The sequence below is a fragment of the Marmota marmota genome, unplaced genomic scaffold (assembly GCF_001458135.2).
Source record: "Marmota marmota marmota unplaced genomic scaffold, marMar, whole genome shotgun sequence".
Classification (NCBI taxonomy): Eukaryota; Metazoa; Chordata; class Mammalia; order Rodentia; family Sciuridae; genus Marmota; species Marmota marmota.
In genome coordinates this window covers 67,779,314-67,807,112 of record NW_025999842.1, presented here as the reverse complement: position 1 = coordinate 67,807,112, position 27,799 = coordinate 67,779,314, and the positions used below count along the sequence as shown (strand labels likewise).

Here is a 27,799-nt window from a genome sequence, read left to right as displayed (position 1 = left end):
TCTGTTTTAAAACTTTTAATTTGTTATTTTTAGTTATACTTGACAGCAGAATGTATTTGACATATCATACATCAAGTATAATTTCCCATTTTTGTGGTTGTACATGATGTGGAGTTACACTAGTCATGTATTCATATATGAACAAAGTTATGTCTGATTCACTCTACGATCTTTCCCATTTCCATCTCCCCTTACCCCATCATCCCTGTCCAATCTGGTGAACCTCCATTCCTCCCTCCATGCACCTATTATGAGTCAGCATCTGCATATCAGAAAAAACGTCTGGTCTCTGGTTTTTTGAAATTGGCTTATTTCACCTAGCATGATAGTCTCCAGTTCCATCCATTTACTGGCAAATGTTGTAATTTCTTTTTTCTTTCAGGCTGTGTAATATTCCATTGTGATATGTACCACATTTTTTTAATCCATTTATCTATTGGAAGGCACCTAGATTAGTTCCTATCTATCATGAATTGAGCTGCTATGAAGCTCAATTGATGTGGCCACATCACTACAGTAGGCTGATTTTAGATCCCTTGGATATATGCTAAGGAGTGAAATAACTAGGTCAAACTTGGAATGTTTCCATTCCAAGTTTTCTGAGGACTCTCCATACTGCTTTCCAGAATAGTTGCACCAATTTGCTGCCCCACCAGCAATGTATGAGTGTACCTCTTTCCTCACATTTTAAAAACTGCTTTCTTGGTTTCATGCCACAGAGCAGCCACAAAAGTGACTTTCTCTATTCTTGCAACCCCTAGATTTATTTTTCTTCATGATTATATATCGTTGCCCTAATGATGTTTATTTTGATTATTTTTTTCTGTCTATTCAAATGCCATTATTAGAGTACATACTTGGATTTCTTACTGGGTTGCTTATTTAAAAAAAAATAGATGGATTAGTTTGTTCCTTCACTAGCATCAAATTAATTTCATCATATAGCTGCATAAGAGATTTTGTATCTTGTAGTGCAAATAACCCCTGTACTCCATTGCTCATTCATTTTAGAAATATCCAAGTTGCACATAACATGGTAATTATTCAAGATTAATTTTAGGATCATTTTTTTCCAAGTTAAAAAATCCATTAGCCTTACTTGGTGTACCATTTAGAGACAAGTTTGTGGTTAATTTGAAAAAAAAATTAAATTTAGTTTTTTTGTGCAAGGTCATCTCCACCTGCCTCTGCAGTTCCAATCTCTCCTTCTCCACCTTGCTACACACCCTGGGAGGCTGATTCTTACAGATCTCAGCAATTGACTGGGCCCACTTTAAATCAGTATAAGCAATCAGGGGGCCAGGAGACAGCAAAGTCTGGTTTTCTGACTCCTTTCCTTTACCTAAATCATCTTCCTCTTCTATCATATGTAAGTATTTCTGTCCCTAAGCCCTTATCGGGAGCCCCCTCTTGCTATTCAACCCAAATTCAGGCGATTACCTATTGCCTCTTCCCGATGGACAGGTCTGTGAGAGGGGATGGCGCCAGTCCTCGCTACCCCAGCCTCCTTCTCTTCTATCTGTTCCACTTAAGGCTGCCCTGGGTCTTTTCCATCACCTCTTTACACCTGGCCTCTGGTTCCCATCAGCACCCCGTGTAGCACACCATTCACAGCCAGAGGCTTCCATTTTCATTTCATTGCTCTTCTGTGTTTTCAGTAGTTCAGTAATTTAAAGTTCCTGCCCATATTTTTGCCAAGTATTTTCCCTTAAACTTATTTTAAATAAGTATAAATAAATAAATAAGCTACAGGAGTGCTGCTGGATCCTATGTCTTCTCTATGAGCCCCTTGATTTTGCTCCATATTTCAGAGGATTTTTAAGTACATACATGCTCAGAAGTATTTACATGTGTAGAAAGAAGGAAAAGTTAACCATTTGGGTTATTGGACTCAGATACTTTCTTTTTCCTTTCTTCACCTAAGCAAAAGACTAAGTAAACACTTTGCTTTTCCTGAATATTAGAATAATCATATGACAAAAATTCGGAATTAAAGATAGGCACAAACCATGAAGCTATTGAGAATGAACCCATGTCCAGCATTGTCCGCATCAATCTAGAGTTGAATTGATGATGATAAAACACATATGAATCCTTCCAAATCACATTATTAATTGCATTAGAAAGGCTGTCAGGCACAACAGTTATGTCTCTGCTCAAATAAGTTTCCATTTTCAAGCATGAGAGTCCTTTGGCCCATCCTCAAAGGCCCTCAGAACCTGGCCAGGCACACAGCTCTGGATGCTCCTCTGATGGGTGTCCTCATCTGCTCAGGATCTGCACATTGGCATGTTCCAGAGTCAGGCCTTGGGCCTCCTCTTTCTTGGAGGCCTCTTGCTTCGTCTCAGCTACTTCTGATCCCAGCCAGGAAAATGGCCAAGAGTCCTGTGTGGGGGTGTCTAGTCACTTCAGGCTGCAGATCTGCCCTCTCTTTACTTTCTGCTCTGAGGCTTCTCCTAACCTTCATTGGAAGCGGCTTAGCAAACATTCACACTCAGCATGAAAATTCTAGTGAGTTCAGTGCCCTGGCTGGGTCCTCCACACCCAAGGAAGCACAGCTGATGGATAAACATTTCTCCAGTACGTCTTCAGGGGGGTCAGACTGTGAAGCACTTAAATAATTTTTAGGAGCCCATATGGGCTTCAACCAGCAAGACCACAGCGGCAACGCTGCCCCAGCTCTTTGATCCCAGATCCTGCCCACACATGTCTCTGATGTCAGAAATGGAGAGACAGGATGCAATGTTTGACCTCCTGGGTTTTGGTTTTGTTTGGATCCCTTCCTTCCTATGTTACCTTTCTTTCATTTTGGAATGGGAATTCTTACCCTGTATCTGTCCCCATCTTATATTGAATGTATATAAATCATTTTTTACATTTTTATAAGCGCTCACAGCTAAGAGTTTGCCTTGAGTCTCAGAGGAGATGGTGGATTTGGACCATTTAATTGAAGTTGGAAGTGTAAACTCTGGGGGCTCTTGGAGATGGACTGAATGAATTTTGCATTGTGTGATGGACATGAGCCTTTGGTGGCCAGCGACAGAATGTTATGGTTTGAATATGAGTGTCACCCAAAGACTTATGTGTTGAAGGCTTGGTCCCCAGTGAAACAATGTTCAGAAGTGGGGCTTTTAGGAGATGATTAGAACATGATGGCTATAACCTCATCAGTGGATTAATCCATTTGAATACTAATAATTTGAAAGGATTATTATAAGTTGAAGAAAATTGTAGGAGATGGAGTCCAGTTGGAGGAAGTAGGTCACTGGTGACATGCCTTAGAAGGATATTTCTTGTCCCTGGCCCCTCTCTCCTCCCCACTTCTTGAACTACTATGAACTGAGCAGCCTTCTTTCACCATGTCCCTCTGCCATCGCCATGCCTCAGGCTCAGACAAATGGAGCCAACTTACCATGGACCGAAACTCTGAAACTCTGAACCAAAATGAGTCTTACCTCCTTTGAGTTGTTCATGTCAGGAATTTTGGTCACATGATGACTAACACACTGAGTATGGTTCTACTTTACCTTTCTTTTATTGGGAGGAGGATGAGTATCCTTTCACACACTGTTTGTTGTTTTTCCATCTGTAGATTCTTCTGTTGAATGTCTGCTGACAATTTGCCCATGGTGAGGTAAGTAAACTCACAGAAAGTGTCGGGCCTCCTCTTTAGGAGCTTACACTGCGTCTTCATGTCTATTACTGCTCTGCCTTTTTATGTGTATCTCATGTCCTAGAGCAACTGGGTTCCAGTGTGATCTCTTCAGATGCACCTACCTGGACCAAGGACAGCCAACGTGCATCCTTGGTACTTCCTGCATTCTGTGCCCAATTCAGTGTCACTGTCACTGTCCTTCAGGGTACCATGATCACAACCAACGAGCCACAATACTTCAAGTTTCCTCAGGTGCCGCAGTCTGGCTGGGCACAAAATAACCGAACCGCCACACAGCCTTGTAGGTTCAAAACAGGAACTCCTTTATTCTCCGGACACACCACACACCAACCGGAAATCCCACCTCCGGCACTTCCCCAACCAATGGGAACTTTCCGGGAATCCCCAGGAGAACTCCAAAGTAGGGAGAACTCCAAAGTAGCAAGAACTCCAAAGTAGCAGGCTGAGGAGGACAGCAGGGGTCTAATATACACAGCTTAACATAACCATTATCATCTCAATGGCTTGCTGGTGTCACCTCTCAACCACTCCGTTCTGGCAAAAATGCCATGCGTCATTTGGACTCGGCTATGGCTCTCAGCACTCAGGCAGGACACTTATTGGCAGGCATGGTTAATTGATCTTCACCTTATTCCAGCACCTATTTTCCATTTTATATTTGCAACTGGAGTCAAGAATTCTGATTGTGTGACTTTTCTCCATAGGACACATGCCCCTTGAAGAGAATGAGGATATGAAGAACCCCTCACAAGAGGTGAATTTTTAAAAAATTTTCCTTTTTCTCTATGTCAAATTTTTGTTATTTATTATTGAAAAGTAAATAAGCTGTAATTGACCTTGAGTAAACAGGAATGGGCAGTGTTCTCATTTGTGCTTGATCAAGACCTTTATCTCCGTTAATACAGAATCAAGGCCTCCTTGTTTATTGCCTATGTGGGATAGTGCCTGTATGGTATGTATATAATTTACCTGTACATTGTATCTCCTTCCTGCTTGAACATTAAATGCTTAGGAGAAGACACCTTTGTCTTGCTCACCTCTGTAGCCATCATCACCGAAATCTCCTGCCTTGCCCCAAACATGGTGCACAGAAGATTCCTAATGAATATCTGTCCATGTCAACAATAAGAGCTCGCCTTGACTTTACAGTTATTAATTTGTTAGTATAAAATAAAGAGTTAATAATGCCGGCTCTTACACTATGAAGTGCCATAGTTGTTTCATAGCTCAGCAGCTAATTAAGGAATGTGACGAGGGAAGTGTTGCATTACCCAAAACAAATTGTGGCTAATTAATGACAAAACTTCATGACTTTGTAGACTATACTGAAGAGCTAATAAAAGGTCATGAAATAACCAGTGCTGAAAAAATTGTACTTCGAGGATTCTGAGAGAACTGTTAACTCAGGTGGAGAACATCAATATATCTGTAATATCAAAGAACAAAGATATAATCTCCATCTTTCTGTCTGTTTGCATGTGAATGTAAAACTGTTTTTCATAACACTGTTAAGATTTCCTTATTCTTTGTCTAATTTAGAAATTCAGGCACTTTCAAAATAATTTAAAATGAAGGCTGGTTTTCATTTTGTGTCATAAATGTGTGTATTCTGCTATGCTGGGCATTAACTGTGTATGCTTTCACACGCACACACACACACACACACACACATACTTGCACACACATACACACAATCACACCAACAAATAAGATTTCATCATTTCAGGTTAGGAGAAACAATGGGAGAACCGCTGCTTTAGACTTAATTTTTACAAATAATGATGAGATACACAGTTAGTAAATAAAAGTAATTGAAAAATGGGAAGGAAAGTCATTAGACCATGATAGATTTTGTGAAATAAAAACATAGGACCTCACAAAATTTGGCAAGCTTCTTACTTTTAATAAGAATCTTTCAGACCATTTTAAAAAAAAAGAGATGTAGTAAAAATCTTCACAAGAAAGTGAGGGAATTTTATGGAGACATCTGATCACACAAATGATTCCTAAAAGAAGGAAACTAGATGAATTAAAAATATGAATGTTCAAAAAGCATTTATATAAAAAGAAGATGTTTTAAAGTGACCAAAAAATGGTCTTCACAAACCAGGAGAAAGTAAATAAAACTTGTGGAAATTTCTAGAAAAATAAAATAACTCTAAAACACATATGTGGAACAAGAGTAAAATTGTTTAGGGTGAATGAAAGTAATAACAATTGTGCAATTCTGTTTTTCTTTAATAAAAGGTTATCTACAAACTAAAAGATAGTGATTAAAAGAGAAAAGAGGTAGTCCAAGTTCCATAAGAGATTCCATGCTTGTATTAAATCCATCAAGGAATCTGATGAATTTGCTGGTGGAAATCTTTAAGAAATGAGCTATCCTGGCTGATGGGTGCTATGGCTCAGATGTTGGCTGACACTTGTCACAGTTTCTGGAGCCCTGAGACAACAGAGAAGAGCCTGGGGCTCCCAGGGTGCCACAGGCTCAGAGGGTGGGCATTGTTGTCTTTTTGTCCTGGCAGGAAACTCTCCTTGTTAAACCCCTTCTCTACTGAAATGTCACAAGATTGGGTCAGTCTTCCATGAAAACACTTAAGAAGCAATTACTGAAATTTCAAACAAATATTTTCATAAAATTCAATGTTTAAAAACACAAAGAAAAGTTATCTTCTGGCTTCCCTTCAACCTCCTATAAATAACAACACTTGCTTTGAGAATCAGTTTCATCCTAATGAGTTAGAGAAAATATTCTGTATCGTTTTGTATTGGGAAAACTAGAGTATGATTACCAAAGGAAAATGTTAATTAGAAAAGGTTAACATAGAAGAATGATAATTAAAAAAAAAATACAAAACATTTTTAAAAATAAAATTCTTACTTAAAACTTTGGGATATCAGGCTTAAAAAAGAAAAAAGACTTTAAGAAATAAAACTGACCACTAGAGAAGGAAGTAAATCTCACTTTCCAATGAGGGCAAGCTTTCCTCAAAAAGTTTCACTTTTATTCCTTCAGTGATGAAGAATTAGGTTTCTTCTTTCTTCCTCCTCCTCCACCCCTTTTTCCTACTGTTCTTCTTTCTCCCTTCCTCCTCTTTGTTTTATTTTTAAATAATACTTTTGGGCAGCATTGTTTAACTAACAAGAGACCTAGTTTGGGAATGTCACTTTTCATCAAATACTGGAAATAAAAGAGATCAGCCTGGTTTTTCCACCCTTAATTTTGAAGTGGCATTTTAGTAGTTCCTGATGGTTTTTCTATCAGGGACATCTGAAATGTCACAAAAGCAATTTGAATTTTTCTGGGCTGTGTTCCTGAGCACCTCTACTCCACATGCTCAACTTCTATCATGTGGGTTAGAAAACATTTTTCTGCATTGTCTCTGGATCTTCTTAGTATTATTATTACTATGTAATTAATCTTCTGGGAAAGAGCAACATCTTTGTGAGTGGATACAATAGCCTGTGACATCATAGACAGATCTTCTGTCAGCTACCTTATTCATTATGGAAGGAGATCTATGCTTGACCTTTATTCCAGCTTGTCCAGAGAAGACGGCCTGTAATGCAGATCAATATGACTCCTCAGCCCTGAGAACCCAGCAACTGCCTTCATGTGTTTTTTGAGTCCCCTGAAAAGTCCTCTGTGCAGTTGCCTGTTCTGTTCCCACACGTAAGGTGATGTAGTCTTGTTATTTTTCATCATCATCATCATCATCATCGTTGTCATCATCTTAGAATGCTATTTCCCCTTCCTTATTACAGGAAAATTTCCTCTTGAGTAAATTTATCTCCCCAGGTAAGGGCTAGTTCTCTTCTGGGCAGGGAATTCTGATTCCACTTGGAAAATCAGGTCAAATGTAAGCCTCTTGCATCTCAGCAGCAGAGCCATGATGGAACACTTGTGACCCTTGACTCTCAGGCTATGGGGCTTCCCTAGAACTGTCCACTCTCTGAGCTTCCTACGGGTTTGTCTAATTCCTCATTTCCTTTAACACTTTCCCTTTCACTTGATCTAGAACCATATGCCGCTGTCCTAAGCTAAGTAATGTTTTTGGATACAACTCTACAGTTGGGAGTTTGTGATACATTATAACAACTTATATGAACCGCTTGCCATCTATGCCAGTGCTTTATAAAGTGAGTATAAATATATGAATTTTACTTATTCAAAGCTCATTCTTCTGATAACTTGGTTTTCTGTTTATAACTCCACTGAGTATATAGGACAATGATAGAAACTAATATCTGTGTTGAAGTTGGGCGGGAGGAAAATCAGGTTCATATTTCTAGAGGTTTCAAGCAGAACAGAAAGGATTGAATAATTGGATAATGAATAAATATTTTGTACTTAATTTACATCTTTGACTTCTACACATCATATACAGTTAAATCAACTCTACTGCTAACTTATGAGATTTGTGACAAATAACTAACAGAGAAATTACTTCTTCATGTTAGAGACAAAAGGTATTGACTCCCCAGAGATATTTTAGGTATGTAGCATTTATTTTCCTTCCTTAATAATGAGTTTATTGATCAATAACAGCATTTGATATGTTCGTGGAAATATCCTGAGGTTACTGTTGCGTGAGATAAAATTAGAATGAGATTTCCATGCTTCCTCTCTTTAGAAGGCTAATCAGTCCTGCAGTATCTTCAAGGAGATCTACATGTTTCAATGGATGCATGGAACTATTGCAGATACCATTCCTTCTTGACTACTAATCCAAGAACATTGGCTTCAAAGAAAAATATATGCTCCTCAATTCTCAATATGTTTCTAAATTTTGAGTAATATAAAATACATTTGTACAAGATTTTCTTTGGTGCCTAGATTTTGGACATTTGTGAAGGAAAATCAATAGAGTCTGAAATTAAAAAGGACTTCTCATGTGCATAGATGTAGAATGTACTATTTCTATCCTTAGTTAAATTTGACTTAAATGATTGTTACGGCTAGGCAGGTGATTTTGATTGTGAAAGTGCTCCAATAACTGGTTCTAAATCTTGAATTGTTTGTATTTATTCTGAGTCATCTGTTTGGTTCAGTTCATTTTAAATCATACTAAGTAAATATTACATATCTGATGATGTGTTGGTCACTCTTAATGTATGTTAATGTTTTTAATGTTGAAGGGATTTAAAAATTTTATGATTCCCTAAAGTTTTATTAAAAGGCCCTCAATAATACACTATTTTTAAAGGACTACTATGCAAAGACAATGCTTATCAGTGCTATAGTTCAACATGGGCATTTTTAACAATGAAACTTGATGGCTATAACCCTTTCTGTCTGCCTGTAGCATTTACTAGACTTTGGGCCAAACTCTTTCTGAGTGCACATAATTTTATAAGTGCTTAGAAAGAAAATAGTCTGAAATATATTCTTAAAGTGCAGAAGTTATATGTTTTTGCACATATACATTTAAATTTATTTTTAACTAAAAGTAAAAACAATGTTCATATTCATGGATTCCATGTGACATTTCAGTACATTTATGTATTGTGTAATGTTTGAATCAGGGTAAACATAGCCATCTTCTCAAACATTCATCATTTCTATATGGAGAAAACATTCAAATTCCTCGCTTCTTTTTTTTTTAAATTTTTTATTGTTAGTTGTTCAAAACATTACATAGTTCTTGATATATCATATTTCACACTTTGATTCAAGTGGGTTATGAACTCCCATTTTTACCCCGTATACAGATTGCAGAATCACATCAGTTACACATCCATTGATTTACATATTGGCATACTAGTGTCTGTTGTATTCTGCTGCCTTTCCTATCCTCTACTATCCCCCATCCCCTCCCCTCCCCTGCCCTCTTCCCTCTCTACCCCCTCTACTGTCATTCATTTCTCCCCCTTGTATTATTTTCCCCTTTCCCCTCACTTCCTCTTGTATGTAATTTTGTATAACCCTGAGGGTCTCCTTCCATTTCCATGCAATTTCCCTTCTCTCTCCCTTTCCCTCCCACCTCTCATCCCAGTTTAATGTTAATCTTCTTCTCATGTTCTTCGTCCCTACTCTGTTCTTAGTTACTCTCCTTATATCAAAGAAGACATTTGGCATTTGTTTTTTAGGGATTGGCTAGCTTCACTTAGCATAATCTGCTCTAATGCCATCCATTTCCCTGCAAATTCTATGATTTTGTCATTTTTTAATGCAGAGTAATACTCCATTGTGTATAAATGCCACATTTTTTTTATCCATTCATCTATTGAAGGGCATCTAGGTTGGTTCCACAGTCTTGCTATTGTGAATTGTGCTGCTATGAACATTGATGTAGCAGTGTCCCTGTAGCATGCTCTTTTTAGGTCTTTAGGGAATAGACCGAGAAGGGGAATAGCTGGGTCAAATGGTGGTTCCATTCCCAGCTTTCCAAGAAATCTCCATACTGCTTTCCAAATTGGCTGCACCAATTTGCAGTCCCACCAGCAATGTTCAAGTGTACCCTTTTCCCCACATGCTCACCAGCACTTGTTGTTGTTTGACTTCATAATGTCTGCCAATCTTACTGGAGTGAGATGGTATCTTAGGGTGGTTTTGATTTGCATTTCTCTGACTGCTAGAGATGGTGAGCATTTTTTCATGTACTTGTTGATTGACTGTATATCCTCCTCTGAGAAGTGTCTGTCCTCACTTCTTTTTAAGACAATAATGCCATCAAATATCTGAGAGCTACTTAATTCTTAAAGAAAATTTCAGGTGTGCACTCAGAGAAAGCTAACTTAAACACTAAATTAAATAGAGCAACAGCATTTGATGGAGGACACTTGTTTCTGAAAATTCATAAATAGAATTCCACCAGTGAAATCGTAGGGAGGGTGGATCTACAAGGGAATCCTAGTACTTAAAGGAAACTGGAAGTGACAACTCTTGGGAGGGCCTGATCTAGCCCTCGTGTGAACAGACAATTCTTCTCTCTCCAGTCTCAGCTAATATTTTTGAAATTTATATTGCACTTATAGGAATAGACCCATAAAAATGGTTCTAATAAATAAACATTTTAGCTTTATTAATATCAACGGGCACATCTGAATGATGTGGAACTATTCCATTAGGAACGATGTCATCATCCGGCTTTTTATTCTGCTGAATGTCTGTGGATGCAGGGATTATGGGAATATGTTGGAATCCTGGAGAAAGCTTCAAAATGATCTCAGTCTACATCTCTGCCCTTTCCCCTCTCAGTCAGTCTAGTACTTCCACAGTTAGGATTTGACCATGACTGAGATTTGATTCTGGTTAGTTGGCATCTAGAAAAGAAGGCAGGCATAATTTCTGAAAATGGCTGGCCATCTTCTTAGAGGTACCTACGTGCTTCATTTGAGGTCAGAAAAAGGGGGTTACTTCTGCCAGTTCCTAAGACTCAGGAGAATCTGCTGTTCAAGAGTCTCAGTTGCATCTATTCCAATAATCTGAGTTTACATCCAGTTTATTCATTCCTCTCTTGTTAGGGCTCCTGATGTTAGTACAGGAGACTTTTCTCGGCTGAAGATTCAGCCTTCTCCAATGTTATACTTCTCTTACAAGTAAGTTCTGCATGCTTAGCCCTCTAACTATGAGTCTGTAAACACTGGGAAGAAAGCCTATGACTCTTTTTGCTGAAATGGGTGATGAGTCAACCTGGGCCATCATTTTTCTCTCCTCAGTGCATCCGTGGTGCCCAGGAATGGCCACTCAGTTCTGCAGTCCTTAACGCTTGTCCATCTTTCCTCCTTGAAAATGGCTGAGACTCCACTACTGTGTCCCATCCAGCCATGCAGCATCCTGGGTCTCCACAGGCCGTGTCTCAGTGTCCCCACTGCCACAGTGTGCGAGGGAAACACACCTTCCTGCAGTGATGAGCTTGTGACCCAAATCCAGGATCTCCATCCCTCAGTGTCAACTCTGAAGTACCACAGCAGGTTTCTTAGATGGAGCCGCTGAGGCAGGGGTCCTTGGGAAAGTGATTTATTGAGGAAATACTCCCAGAAAAACTCTGAAAGGAATGAATGGAGCAGGGCAGAGAGGAGATAATATTCATGCTACTTGGTTTCTTTAACCTCATCTTATGGGGAACTTGGGGGTAAAGTCACACCACAGAGGGTTTCATGTTGAGACAAAGAGGACTGTCAGGCAGTCATTGGCCATGAGCTACTTCCAGACAGAGGATCCTCACCTAACCCTTGCTGGACTCCAAGGAATGCTGGGCAATGTGGCTTCCACAGGCAAAATGGCTCCCACGGGCTAAGGACATTCCCCAGTGAGCAAGAACAGTACAGGCGAGAGCCATGGGCAGCCAACACCTACAGCATGTGATGGTGTTGTAAGGGAGAAGGGTTTCTTTCCTTGACCATTGCAAGGTTTATGGCTGACATCCCTTTAACAAAGGCAGATTAACAAGAGAAGATCATTCATACTTATTTAGTGTAAATTTTATGTGATATGTAGTTTCATAAATAAATCCCAAACACACAGGAAAGCTTCCTTTCAGCAGGAGCCCTGACATCCTGGCGTAGAAGCCAGATGACCTCCTGCCCCATTCGGACTCCGACCTACAGAATCCATGAGCATGAAAAAGGGCCAGGTCACTGAGATACAGGGTGAATACGTGACATTCTGCATGTGTCACTTATTGTCCTCCACTATGATGCAACGTCTGTGGAGACAGGAGTTTTTATACATTTACTTCTCAGATATGTGTCCAAGACCTTCTCACCTGCCTAGACCACAGGAGGTATTCAGTAAGTATTTATTAAACAAAAGAATGAATTGGAGAAATGAGTTTTGTATCCATGTGCAAGTTTGCTTGAGCATTGAATTCCAGCTTTAAAGTGATTTGATCTTAGAATTTTGGAGATCATGTTTGTTGTTGTTGTTTATTTATTTTTGTCTTCTACTTCCCATTTTGGCTAATGAGTTTTTGATGACTTTTAATACTCGTTCTTCCACAGGAATTTGTTTTCCTCTGGAAGGCTGAAATATCTTTCCTTATTGCTGAAATTCTGGAATTCTGAAATTTCACTGTGATGGGATTTTTGTGTCCATTTTAGTTTTATCTCTTTGATATTCAGAAGGTTCAGCCTAAAGACTTCTCCCAGCTATAGGAAATAGTTGCCTACGTTTTCTCTGATGACATCTTCTCTCTGGTAAGGGTCTCCTTGTCAGAATCTGTTGTGTCAAAATACCTTCCTTACTTCCTCCCATGCTTGCTTTTGTCTTAGATAGTTTTGAATATGTGGAGAATGTGTAAGCAGTTGTTCTGTGGTCCCCACATTCTCTCTATGAGAACTTTTAAAAGTACTTTTCTTAAGATATTAACCTTGGAGAAAATGTTTCTGCTGCCAATTGGCGACTTGGCTGGAGCAGCTCTTCCAAATCAATACTTCAATTAATAACCTTTTATTATTCCAAGGCTTACTCAGGTCTTTGCTCTAATTTTACTCTGAGTTCGGATGATTTATGGAGTTACTTATAACTCTATAAGAGGCATAGTCTGTGTTTTCCTTTACTTGTGTCCCTCTATCAGTTCAAACATTTATTTTCCGTCTTTTGGGATTCCTCAAAATTTCAGGCTTTCTAGTTCTTATTTTAATATTGTAACATATTTGTCCTCTTAAAAAATATCTTTTTTGTGTGTGTTGAGATTTCCGCTACATGTTTGCAAGAGGACCTCTGTTGGTGTGCTTGATCTGTTGCTTTGATCTAATCTTAATTTAATCATAATCCTCTTATAAAAGAGGTATCAGCCTCATTCCACAGAGAGCTAATGAGAACAGTCCTAGAACTGTACAAGTTGCATATTTTTCTTTAATTAGCCACTTCTCTAGGCAGACATTATGTTATGAAGTTTTAGTTTTATACAATAGAATGATCTAGCTAAATTAGAAAAAGGAAGTTGGTAGAAGAATAATTCCAAGTTAAAGGAAAAGGAAGAAAACTCAGTTTCAAAAAGGAGAGGGGGAAAGTCTAGGGATCTAAGATACTGGAAAGTCTTATTTTGGCATTTTAACTGGAAAGAAGAGACATTTGTTATTTTTGGTATGCATATTGCTTTGCTGAAGATGTAAATGAGAGAGAGGGAGGGAAGGAGGGAAGAAGAGAGAGAGAGCGCAAGAGGGCACTTCTGAGTGACTTAGTTTGGTTTAAGCTGCCATCTCTTCATTTGCTGGGGAAGGGTTGAACATTTCTGCATATGGACTCAAATTGGGAGCAAAGATGGCCAAAGATAAATCAGGATGCTATTCCCTAGGAAAGAGGGAATTGATGTTGGGCAGGCTGAAAAAACAGCTCACTAGACACATGCACTTCTTGGAGTCATGGGATTAATTAATATGCATTCTTGAAACCAGTGCTCGGCTTGGCACAATCTGTGGAGTCTGCAGCCCCCGAGCAAGGCTGCCCTTGTTTGTAGGACGCACTATCATTCCTGACTCTGCCTGTCTGTTCCTACTGTCCTTCTACTCCTTTATGTAACAGATCAAAGATTGGTTTGTTGGATTATTAAGCACTATTCAGTTAAGACAATAACTATGCTTTCCCACTTATCATTAGGGTAGTGACAGAATAAATGACATGGAAAAGCAGCACATAAAGCAAAATTTCAGTAATTAAGACTATTTGTGGAAAGGTCAATCCAAATTAGAGATGGATGTCTTATAGACTATTTTAATTCTAAATATCTTTTGAAATTAGAAGGACTGCTGGTAAGAAACTTTTGCCAAACAGAGTCTTTTGAGGTCAGTTTTAATTGGGGGTGCATTTGTAACGAGAGTGTTCTAAATAGATATTAAAGTCCCTGAAGTCATTTAGCCTCTTTATTCTTTAAAGGAAGTCACATACTTTATAATAATATCATTTTTAATTTGCCTTCTAAGTTCTTCCCTCAGGCCTTATGCATAAGTTTCAGCCTCTCCAGTTATATTATCACATTTTTTTTTGTTTGTTTTATGTGATGAGTGCCTGTGGTTCTGCCAGGAATTGTTCACACATAAATGAAGGAATGTGACAAGACAATATTTAACAGACAAATAATGAAGACCTACTGTGTGCTGGATATCCTTCCAGGTGCTTGGGATGCAGTGGTTAACATGATGACAGATTATGAGGAGCTTGGAATCCAGTGGGAAACTGCTTCTCTACACAAGACATTCTCTTTTTGCACTCAGTTTGCACAACTTGTTTGGATCAACTTTTGTGCCACTGTGATCTAAAGCCCTGACTAGAACAATGTAGAGGAGGAAAAGTTTACCTTGGCTCACAGTTTCAGAGGTCTCAGTCCATAGACGGCCAACTCCATTGCTCTGGGCCTCAGGTGAGGCAGAACATCATGGGGGAGGAAAGCAGCTCAGGACGTGACAACTAGAAAGCAGAGAGTTTTCTTGGACAAAATATAAACCCCAGTGGTACACCACACAGGCCCCATCTCCTCTAGCCACTCTCCACTTGATCATACTTACCACCCATTAATCCCTAACAGTGGATTAATCCCTGGGTAAGGTTACACCTCTCATACTCTAATCCTTTTGCCTCTGAATTTTCTTGCTTTGTCTCACACATGAGCTTTTCGGGGACACCTCACATCTAAACCATAACAATGCTAAAAAATTCTTCCATGTTTGAACACTCACCCATTATAAGTGAGTGTGTATAGTGGAAACATATAAGTAATTGTCACGTATTGGTAACAAAACCAAACAAGGATCTAATTTAAACATTTTGATGCCAATATTTTCCAATAGAACTTTCTATTCTGTGGAAATCTTTTCTGCACATGCTGTCCAATAATAAAGCCACATGTGATTACTTAATTTTTAATAATACTGGATTTTAATTAACTTAAATTTAAAAAACCATATGAGGCTAATGACTACCACTTGAGCAAGACGACTTCGTATATCTTCATGGCTATACTTATCTTTCACATATTTACTTCAAACCTGACTTTTGACAATAGACTCACAAAATCCATAGGGTTTGCTGGTCTCAACTTTGCCACACATGCTCATAAATATAAGAATACTCTATGCAGTTTTAATTTTCAGAAAGTCCTAAATTGTTGAGGGATATCAGGTAAGTGCTTTCGTGAAGAACTCTTTCTTTGAAATTGCTTCCTGGGAGTACGCCAGTGTTGTGATTTTGAAAAGCTTGTATCTTCTCATCTTAATCCATCTCTCTTTCCCTGTGAATAAAGTGGTTCATACTCTAGCTTTATACCATGGAGAACTGGAGTTTGATGGGCACATATAGGCATCATATGGGTTTTAGTCAGCTTTTTTGATGCTGTGACTGAAAGAACCAACCAGAACAATTGTAGGGGAGGAAGAGCTTGTTTAGGGGCTCACAGTTTCATAGGTCTTAGTCCATAGAAGCCCAGCTCCATTCCTCAGGGATGGAGGTGAAGCAGGACATCATGGAGGAAGTGTGTGGCAGAGGGAAGCAGCCCACACGGAGATCAGAGGCAGAGAGAGAGACTCCACTGGCCTGATACAAATGTATACCCTCAAGCCACACCCCAATTTCCACCTCCTCCAGCCACCCCACCACTTCAGGTTCCACTGAGTTAAACCCTATCAGGGAATTAATTCACTGATTGGGTTAAGACTCTTTCCACCCGATCATTTGTCCTCTGAACCTTCTCACATTATCTTATATGTGAGCTTCTGGAGGACACCACATTTAGACCATAACAATATATAAGGCACATATGAGTTTTAACATTAATTAATTATTTTTAATAGACATGAAATTATGTGTATTTACATAACATAAGGCTTTGCTCTATGAATATTTTGTGGAATGACTAAATTGAGCTAAGTAACATACCCATTGACTCACATTGTGGGTTTTTTTTTTGTGTGTATGTGTGTGTGTGTGTGTGTGTGGTGAGAACATTTAAAATCTACTCTTTTAGTAATTTTAATGACCATAATTCTACTCTGCTTCTGTGAGTTCAACTATTTAGATTCCACATGTAAGTGAGAACAGGCAGTGTCTGTCTTTTCAGGCCTGGCTTATTTCCCTTAGCATAATGTTCTCCAGGTTCATCCATGTAGTTATAAATGACTGGACTTCCTTCTTTTTAAGACCAGATAATATTCCATTTTGTAATGATGCTACATTTTCTTCATCTGATGATGGACATTGGGTATAAAATTCTGGGTATACATGCAAAGGAATAAAATCACTATGCCAAAGAACTGTCTGCACATCTAGATTCCTTGCAGCATTATTCCCAATAGCCAAGATGTGGACTCCACCTGTGTGTGTGTGTGTGTGTGTGTGTGTGTTTGTGTGTGTGTGTGCCGCATGAGTGTGCATGCTAGTTTTTAGACAACTTCTTTATATAGACAGTATATTGAGAAGTGTCTAATTAAACTGGGGTGACATATCTAAAATCTTGTTCTTCTCACAGTATAACTTATAGATATCTCTTATGATGAGTTATTTGCTTACTGTTTTCTTTTAATTTTATTTTTAATTGAAATGCTATCTGTAAAGTACACTTTGAGATGTTTTGGTATACATGTACATAGTGAACTAATTACTGCACTAAAGCTAATTAACATGTTTATCTCTTCACATAGTGACTTTGTGTGTATTTGATGTGATTTACAATGTACTTTCTTAAGAAATATTAAGTTGACAGTACAATATTAACTTCAGTGTCCATTGAGACCTTGTACCCTTTGCATTACTGTTTGTGGTACTTCCAATCCCTCGTAACCACCACTGTACTTTATGAATCTGACTTAATTTTTATTTTTATTCATTTTTTTCTTTTTTTCCAGTTTTATTGAGGTACTATTTAATTGATTGACAAATAAAAACCGAATGTACTTACCTGTACAATGTATTGCTTTGACATATGTACACATGGTGGAATGTTGGCCACACATCAGCCAATTAACCTGTCACCTCACAGAGCTATCAGTTTTAGTACTGAAAACAGCTAAGAGTCTCTTAGAGTTCAAGTATAAAACATAGTCTTATTAACTTCAGATCCGTGTTGTCCATGAGATCCCCAGAAATTGTTCATCGTGCATAACTGAAAGTTTGAACCTTTTTACCAACACCTCCCTTTACCACCCTTGGAGTGCTGCCCTTGGCAACTACTATTCTAATTCTACTCTCTGTTTATAAGAGTCGGGCTTCTTCAAATTCCACCTATAAATGAGACCTTATGGTATTTGTTTTTCTCTATCTGACTTATTTCTTTTGGTATAATAATCTCAAGATTCATTCATGTTATTCACATAGCAGAATTTCTTTCTTTTTTGGCTGAATAATATTCCATCATGTGTGTGAGTACATACATACCAAAATGTATCTTTTCATACATTCCACAGAAATTTGGCTTATTTCCATGGTGTGGCTCTGGTGAACAATGCTGCAACAAACCTGGGAGGGCAGACATCTCTTCAAGGTATAATTTCACTTTCTTCAGACATGTGCACTTAAGCATGATTGCTAAGTCGCAGTTTTGTGTTTATTGTTGCCAAACATTGGAACTCAATGCCATGTGTCTTAGGGATGCTAAATTGAGTTTTGGAAAATGATATTTTATATTTGTATTTTTTTCATCACTTATATAATAAGTGTGGAAATTGTAAGAAGTTTTACTAAACAAATAATTATGGTCTTTTTTTGCTTTCTAGTTATTTATGTGGACCCAAAGGTAATTTTAAGACAGTTTTTGGATATATTCATTATTCTATCATTCTGAATCTCTCCCTTACATTCTGGATAACTGTATCTTCTATTTGATTAGTTCAAATTATTCCTCAAGAAGCAACTCACATCTGATTTCTGTTGGAGGCATTTCAGATTTTTCTTTTGGAGTTATTTAAGAGATTTTGGACTAATAACATATTTATATACTGTCATAAACTTGCATATTTAAAAAATTTATTTAACTTAAATTAATATGTTCTTATCACCATAAGTATTTAAAGTTTGGGATTCAAACACACACAGAGATACATGGAAATGCAAGCACACACACATATGCACACACACATACACACATACACTGATGTGATATTTTAACTATGAAATATAAGCCATATTTGCCTATGGGTATAGAAATGTTGAGTGATGGTTAATAGTCCCACTATTGGTGTTTGAAATACTAAGCCTAATTCTGTTACTGAAAATTTGGCAATGCTTCATGAGTTGTTTTCCTAAAATCAAATATCAACATTCACAGGTTAGACTGCCAACCAGCAGACCCACGCCAGAGCCCAGAACCTGGCCATCACGATAGCTCTCCCCACACATAGCCTCCATCTTGCCACAACAGACAGGGCCTAGAAGCTGGTGCATCTCAGAGCAGGCATCCCAAAGCCAGTGTAAGGGCCTCCCTTCCAGCCCCATCTCTGAAAGACCTTGCATCCATCTTGGGGCACCTCCACTCCTATCTGGAGTTACCTCCACTATTGCTGCCACCACCTTTAGTTGCAGTATTATCCGTTGTGGGACACTGGCAGGGTCTGGAAGCCCAACACCAAGGTGAGGTACAGCTAATCTGCAGACACTACAAGATTATAGGTAGAAATTGTAATCCTTCAGATCCACACTGCAAGAAAGGAAGATACATAGACAACATGATAAAACAAGGAGAGAAAGTGGCCCAAAGAAACCAGAATACTACAATAACAGGATCCATGGACAGCTCAGTTGATGAAATGTCAGAGAAGGAGTTCAGAATATACATAATTACATTGACCTGTGAATTAAAGAATGACCTAAATGAGCAAATACAGGCAAACACTGATCACACCAACAAGGAGATAAGAGAGCAAATTTAGGTAGCAAAAGATTATTTCAAGAAAGAGATAGAGATTCTAAAACAAAACAAAACAAAAGTCAGAAATCCTTAAAATGAAGGAAACAATAAGCCAAATAGAAAACATCATCAACAGACTAGATCACTTGGAAGACAGAATATCAGATAATGAAGACAAAGTATATAATCTGGAAAATAAAGTTGACCCCACAGTGAATATGGTAAGAAACCATGAACAGAACATCCAAGAATTATGGGATAGCATCAAAGGACCAAGTCTAAGAGTTATTGGGATAGAGGAAGGCACAGAGTTTCAAACCAAAGGAACGCACAACCTCTTCAATGAGATAATATTAGAAAATTTCCCAAACATGAAGAATGAATTGGAAAATCAAACACAAGAGGCTAAAAGGACACCAAATGTACAAAATTATAACAGATCTACACCAAGGCACATTATAAGGAAAATGCCTAGCATACAGAATAAAGATAGAATCTTAAAGGCTGCAAGAGAGAGGAATCACATCACGAGGAGACCAATTCGTATCTCAGCAGATTTTGCAACCCAGATATTCAAACCAGGAAATCCTGGAACAACAAATACCAAGCTCTGAAAGAAAATGGATGCCAACCAAGAATCTGTATCCAGCAAGATTAAGCTTCAGATGTGATGATGAAATAAAAACCTTTTATGTAAACAAAAGTTAAAATAATTTCCAACTAGAAAGCCTGCACTGCAGAAAATCCTCAGCAAAATATCCCAGGAGGAGGGAAATGAAAAACAACAATGAAAATCAGCAAAGGGAGGCTACACTAAAGTAAAGTTCAATGAAAGGAGAAACCAAGTCAAGTTAAAAGTCAAAGATAAACCAAAATGTCCAGGAATACTAATAATATTAGTATTATTAGTAATAATACTATTAGTATTCTCCATGAATGCAAATGGCACAAACTCATCAATTAAAAGACATAGACTGACTGACAGATTGGATTAAAAAGAAGACCCAACAATATGTTGCCTTCAAGAGACTCATCTCACAGGAAAAGACATCCACAGACTAAAGGGGGAAAGGGTGGGAAAAAATGCATCACTCACATGGACCACATAAAGAAGCAGGGGTTTCCATCCTCATATCATATAAAGTGGACTTCAAACCACAATTAGTAAAAAGGGATAAAGAAGGGCATTTCCTGCTGCTTAAGGGATTCATACATCAACAAGACATAACAATCATAAGTATCTATGCCCCAAACAATGGGGGCATCTATGTATATCAAATAAACCCTTCTCAAAGACCAGAACCAAATAGACCACAACAAAATAATACTGGATGACTTTACTACACCCCTCTCACCATTGGATAGATCTTCCAAACAAAAACTAGACAAACAAACAAACAAACAAAAAACTATATAACTCAATAATACAATCAATCATTTGAACTTAACAGACATATATAGAATATTCCATTTATCAGTGAATGCACTTTCTTCTCAGCAGCACAGGATCCTTCTCCAAAATAGAGCATATGTTATGCCACAAAGCAAGTCTTAGCAAGTTCAAGGAAATACAGATACTACACTGCATTCTATCTGACCATAATGGAATGAAATTAGAAATCAATGATAAAATTAAAAAGAGAAGTTACACCAACCTCTGGAGACAACAAAATACACTATTGAGTGACACATGGATAACAAAAGACATCAGGAAGGAGATAAAAAATTCTTAGAGGTAAATTAGAACTCTGATACAGCTTATCAAAATCTCTGGGATGCTATGTACACACCACTAAGAGGAAAAGTTCCTTACATGGAATTCATTTATTAAAAAAAGAAAAAGTCAACAAATAAATGACCTGACATTATAGCTCAAAGCCCAAGAAAAAGAAGAACAACCCAACACCAAAAGTAGCAGAAGACAGGAAATAATAAAAATCAGGGTGGAAATCAATGAAATTGAAACTGAAGAAATAATTTTAAAAATTGATAAAACAAAAAAATGGTTCTTTGAAAAAATTAAAAACTGACAAACCCTTAGCCACTCTAACAAAAAGCAGGAGGGAGAAAACTCAAATTTCTAAAATTTGTGATGAGAAAGGAAATATCATAACAGACACTATTGAAATACAGAAGACAATTAGAAACTATTTTGAAAATGTAAACTCTGGTGAAATAGAAAACCTCAAAGACACCACAAATTTCTAAAGGCATATGATGAACCCAAACTGAGTCAAGAGGACACACACACACTACTTAAACAGATCAATTTCAAGCAAGAAATGTAAGACACCATCAAAAGCCTACCAAGAAAAGCCTGGGACCAGATGGATTCACAGCTGAGTTCTACAAGACCTACAAAGAAAAATTAATACCAGTACTCCTCAAATTATTCCATGAAATAGAAAAGGAAGGAACCCTTTCAAACTCATTCCATGCAGCTAGAATAATCCTGATACCAAAACCAGGAGAGACATATCAAGAAAAGAAAATTTTAGACCAATATCCCTCACAAACATTGATGCCAAAATTCTCAAAAAAATTCTGGCAAATCACATACAAAAACATATTAGTGCACATGATCACATATAGACTTAAAGATAAGAATCACATGATTATATCAATTGATGCAGAGAAAGAATTTGACAAAATACAGCACCCTTTCGTTTTCAAAACACTAGAAAAACTAGAAATAGTAGAAACATACCTCAACATTGTAAAAGCTATCTATGCTAAACTCAAGGCCAACATTGTTCTTAAAGGAGAAAAATTGAAAGCATTACCTCTAAAAACTGGAACAAGACAGGGATGCCCTCTTTCACCACTTTTTACCCAACATAGTACTTAAAACTCCAGTCAAAGCAATTAGACAGATGAAAGAAGTTAAAGGGATACAAACAGGAAAAGAAAAACTCAAACTGTCATTATTTGCTGATGACATGATTCTATACTTACAGGATCCAAACAACTCCACCAGAAAACTTGTAAAATTAATTAATGAATTCAGCAAAGTAACAGGATATAATATAATACCCATAAATCAAATGCATTTCTATACATCAGTGATGAATCCACTGAAAGAGAAATTTAAAAAAAACTACTCCATTCATAATAGCTTTAAAAATAAAAATAAAATACTTGGAAATCAACTTTAACAAAAGAGCTGAAAGATCCCTATAAAGAAAACTGCAGAACACTAAAGAAAGAAATTGAAGAAGACATTAGAAGATGGAAAGATCTCTCAGGTGCTTGGATAGGCAGAATTAATATTGTCAAAATGGTCATATTACCCAAAGTGCTATATAGATTCAATATGATTACAATTAAAATCTCAATGTTATTCCTTATAGAAATAGAAAAGGCAATCATGAAATTCATTTGGAAAAGTAAGAAACCCAGACTAGCCCAAGCAATCCCTAGCAAGAAAAGTGAAGCAGGAGGCATCACAAAACCAGACCTTAAACTATACTACAAAGCTAAAGTAACAAAAATGGCGTGGCATCAGCACCAAAATAGACATGTAGATCAATGGTACATAATAAAAGACACAGTGACAAACCCACATAAATACAGTTATCTCATACTAGACAAAGGCACCAAAAACATACATTGGAGAAAAGATAGCTTCTTCAACAAATGGTGCTGGGAAAACTGGAAATCCATATGCAGCAACATGAAAATAAACCCCATCTTTTACCATGCACAAAACTTGACTCAAAGTGGATCAAGGACCCAGGAATTAGACCAGGGACCCTGTGCCTAATGGAGGACAAAGTAGGCCCAAATCTTCAACATATTGGATTAGGCCCTGACTTCCTTGTTAAGACACCTAAAGCACAAGAAATAATAAAATCAAGAATTAATAAAATGGGATGGATTCAAACTAAAAAGCTTCTTCTCAGCAAAAGAAATGATCAATAAGGTGAAGAGACAGCCTACATTTGGGGAACAAATTTTTGCCACACACACACATCAGATAGAGCACTAATCCCTAGGATATAGAAAGAATTCAAAAATCTTAATGCCAAAAAACCAAATAACTTAATCACTAAATGGGCTGAGGAGCTGAACAGCACTTCTCAGAAGATGATATACAACCAATCAACAAATATGTTGAAAAAATGTTCAACATCTCTAGCAAAACTACTATAAGATTTCATCTCGCTTCAGTCAGAATGGCAGCTATTAAGAATACAAACAATAATAAGTGTTGACAAGGATGTGGGGAAAAAGGCACACTCATACATTGGTGGTGGGACTGAAAGTTGGTGCAACCTGTATGGAAACCGGTATGGAGATTCCTTGGAAAACTTGGCATGGAACCACCATTTGACCCAGCTATTTCACTCCTCGTTTTATACCCAAAGGACTTAAAATCAGCATACTGCAGTAATGCAGTCACATCAATGTTTATAGAAGCACAAGTCACAATAGCTAAACTGTGGAAGCAACCTAGATGCCCATCAATAGATGAATAGATAAAGAAACTGTGGTATATATACACAATGGACTATTACTCAGCATTAAAAGAGAATAAAATCATGGCATTTGCATGTAAATGGATGGAGCTGGAGAATATCATGCTAAGTGAAGTTAGCCAATCCCCCGAAACCAAAGGTGGAATGTTCTCTCTGATAAGTGGATACTGACCCATAAGTGGGAGGAGGGATGGGAAAAATGTAGACACTTTGATTGGGCAAAGGGAAGGGAGGGGTGCAGAGGGGTAGGAAAGATGGTGGAATGAGATGGATATCATTACCCTAGGTACATGTATAACTGCAAATATGGTGTGGCACTACATCATGTACAACCAGGGAAATGAAAAGTTGTGCTGTAATTGTGTACAATGAACCAAAATGCATTCTGCTGTCATATAGACCTATTTAAAATAAATTAATTTTAAAAAATACCAACATCCATTATCTGAGCTCTATATTACTTTCCACTTATGATTTCTTCTTTTCTTGGTAAATATCTAGGATAGACTGACCATATGTAAATTACAAGATTGAAAATTGTTTTCTGAAACTTTTTGTATTTGCACTATTCTCTCTCCTCACTAATTTGCATGCATACAGTTGTATAAGGCTTCATAGTTGTAGATTTTGGCATAGCAAACATGAACTCATGCCCTCTAAACAAAAAGATTTAGGATCAAATATAATGAGTGTTATTAAAAGAAAATGAAATGATATAATAACCCATAATTTGAAATATTTATAATTGTTATTAGGTAAAACTTAAATAACATATAGAGCAAAATGATTTTGATACTCTTATTTTCAATTTTTATAGCAAGAATATTCTAGATAAATATAATTTATTCATATAAACTCTAACAAATGTTTTCAACATGACAGTGCATTTGGTAAAACTTGGAAAGGTGAAAACTTGGTGGAATTATAAGCTATAAGAGTAGACAAAATTCTAAGCACCATCTTATTATGAATGAAAAAATCAAAATATAAGGAGATTAAATAACTTGCATGGAATCTTATATCAAATACAAGACTGATTTCTGGGTTCATATGGTAAAGATCTCCTATCATATCTCATTACTAAAGGTACAAATTAATACCCTATTCTTCACTCCTTCACACTACTTTGACTAACATTTATAGTGTTTTTATAATTTTGAGGGGCTTATAAATTAAATATACATTTAAAATGTAGTAGTTGAAGAAACATAGATGTTACTTTTTAGCATATGAAGACCAAAATGTTTATTCTTAACTTTCCTCCCTCCCTTGCCCCATACTAAATCTAAACCCACCCATTTATTAGCAAGCAATGATTAGGGCAGAAAAAAAGCAATTTAATTTTTAAAACTCTCCTGGTTTTGAGGCCTAAGGGATTTAGTTGAGACTTTTAGGGAATTAAAATAAAATACAATATCCTGCCTATGACTTGAAATTCCCTGGAGACACACATTTTCAGTTGAAGTTATGCACAGGTAAACCAATCAATGAGCCAGGCTGAGAAAATAGATGCAAGAGAGTTTGAAAGAATAATTCCCCTTTGTCATCAAGTATCACAGTCCTAGGAAATGTAAATTATTCATTTGTGAATAGGTCAGAAAAAAATAAGATTTAAAATACTCTTAGATAATTTTGCATTTTGTCTTTGAAAGATAATTGTGTTGGTTATTTACAGGACAGTGATTATCACATTATCTCCACCTAGAAAACTCACCATCAAATTTATCACAGCAATAATAATATGATTGAAGGTTGAGACATTTGACACTGACACTAACAAAGATCTCCTGCCTTACGTAGAATCAAGAGAAATGAAGTCTTGGAGTCTTTAGAAGGGTGTGCAAAGACTCTGCCTCTTTGGCTAGTCGGGGAATATCTGGGGAAGAAAATAATGTTTTGGGGATGGCAGAGGATAAATGCTAGCATTTTTGAAATTCACCAAGAATGTGGAAAATGTGCTTTTTTTCCCATTTGGATTTGGTAGCAGGTTATCTGTGTTCAAACTTCAGGCTCTGGCACTTATCTTTAGCAACCTATATGGCGCTGCATGCAGTTTTAGCCTCATGGAGAAGAGGCTAAAGCCAGGTACTTTTCTTTTCTGTCTATTTGACATTAGCAATTTATCTAATATGTAGATCACTAGTCTGTCAGGTAAGATTATTGTGAAAAATATATGTGAAAATGTGTGCAAATCATCCAGCATGATAGTGACTCTCCAGAGTAGAGGAAACTGAGTGGGATCAAAGGGGCACTATTTCAGTCACTTTTCTTCTTTGCTCTCCCATAACTTTCTGAATTCTTAAGTGGAAGTTAAAAACAGATGTTCATGTCTATCAGTTGTAGATTGTACTATATGTCTATGTTTCAATGAAATATTAAGCATATTGAAAACATATCATACGTGCCATTCTCAATTATTTCATTGCTTCTTTCCCTTTGTAAAGCCTTGAATTAAAAGAATTCCTATAAATATTTTTACAGATAGTTATTTGGAACAATTCAAACCAAATGAACATTTCAATAATAAATTTATTGCCTAGACTATATCAGTCAGTTGAACTGTGCATCCAGCACAAAAACTGTTGGTTAACGTTGGTTTTGACATTGCAAGAGGTTAGCAAGGGGTGACATTTGTTTTGCTATTCTAGATTGCCGGACACAGGGACAAACAACTGGTCCCTATTCAAAGTAGCATCTTGATGATCGTAGTATGCAGCTTAGTAGTCATAGAATCAAATAGACTTATTCTGCTAATTTCTTATTTCCAGCTTTGACATACTCAACCATGAAATCCTTGTTCAGAGAATCAAGTAAATTCATCAGTATAAACTTCCTAAAACAATACCTGACCCATAGTAAGCACAACAAATGGTCCCATTTTTTACATCTCTTTTGAGATAAAAATGACATGATAAAATTTACTCATTGGAAGTATATATTTCATTGAATTTTAGTGTATTGAATCAAACAGATACCATCACAACGAGTCTTAGATTGTTGATAAAAAATTGGAAGCAAAGAACGAATCATGTAAGCTGATCTCCAAGACTTGTAACATTTGAAACATTTGTAACTCAAAGTGTGAAATATGATATGTAAGAACTATGTAATGTTTTGAACAACCAACAATAAAAATTTAAAAAAGAAACATTTGTAACTAACATTTGTAACACTTGTAACATTTAAAAAAGCAAAACATTTATTTTTTTTTTATTTTTTATTGCCCCCTAAAGAAATTCTCATATTCATAGCAATCATATCCCCACTTTTCCTCTTAGTGAAGACTTTTATCTTTTCCCCAATTTCTAAACAAATACAAATCCATCTTTCAACCCTATAGAGCTACCTACTCTGGACATTTCACAGAAGTGGAACCATGCCACATATGTATGTTTATGATGCTGCATTTCACTCAGCAAGACATTTTCATTGCTCACCTGTATTGTTCTCAGTAAGCAATACTCCATTTCTTTTTTATTTCTAAATAGTATTCTATTGTATGTGATATCACATTGTGTTCATTCATTCAGTAGTTTGGGAACATTTGTTTTTTTTCCACCGCTTATGGCTGTTATGAATAATACTGTTATGAACACTGACACATACATCTTTATGTGGACACGTTTTCATTTCTCTTCTGTACCTTAGAGTAGAATTGTCCCATCCTAGGATAACTCTATTTTTAACATTTCGAGGAACTGCCAAACTGCTCTATAAAGTGTTGGTACCATTAGCACCCACTTTTGATACGTTGAGAATCAATCAATTCTCAGGTGAGAATGATATTGGTCTTACCCTGGAGTTGAGGTGCTTTGACCGCTGGATTTAGGGATGTGTCCTCAGATGTCACCTAAGATTTCCTTTCC

The 27,799-nt window shown here is 37.1% G+C and overlaps 1 long non-coding RNA gene across 2 annotated transcripts in view; it reads left to right on the top strand.

The window, feature by feature from the left end:
• The first annotated feature begins 391 nt into the window (after positions 1 to 391).
• Positions 392 to 27,799, top strand: part of LOC125615805 — a 49,763-nt gene continuing 22,355 nt past the window's right edge. For both annotated transcript variants that reach the window (XR_007346395.1, XR_007346396.1), the window contains exons 1-5: positions 392 to 3,634; positions 4,381 to 4,430; positions 4,582 to 4,628; positions 7,696 to 7,816; positions 18,017 to 18,093. This is a non-coding gene — a long non-coding RNA (uncharacterized LOC125615805). The remainder of the gene's footprint in view (positions 3,635 to 4,380; positions 4,431 to 4,581; positions 4,629 to 7,695; positions 7,817 to 18,016; positions 18,094 to 27,799) is intronic.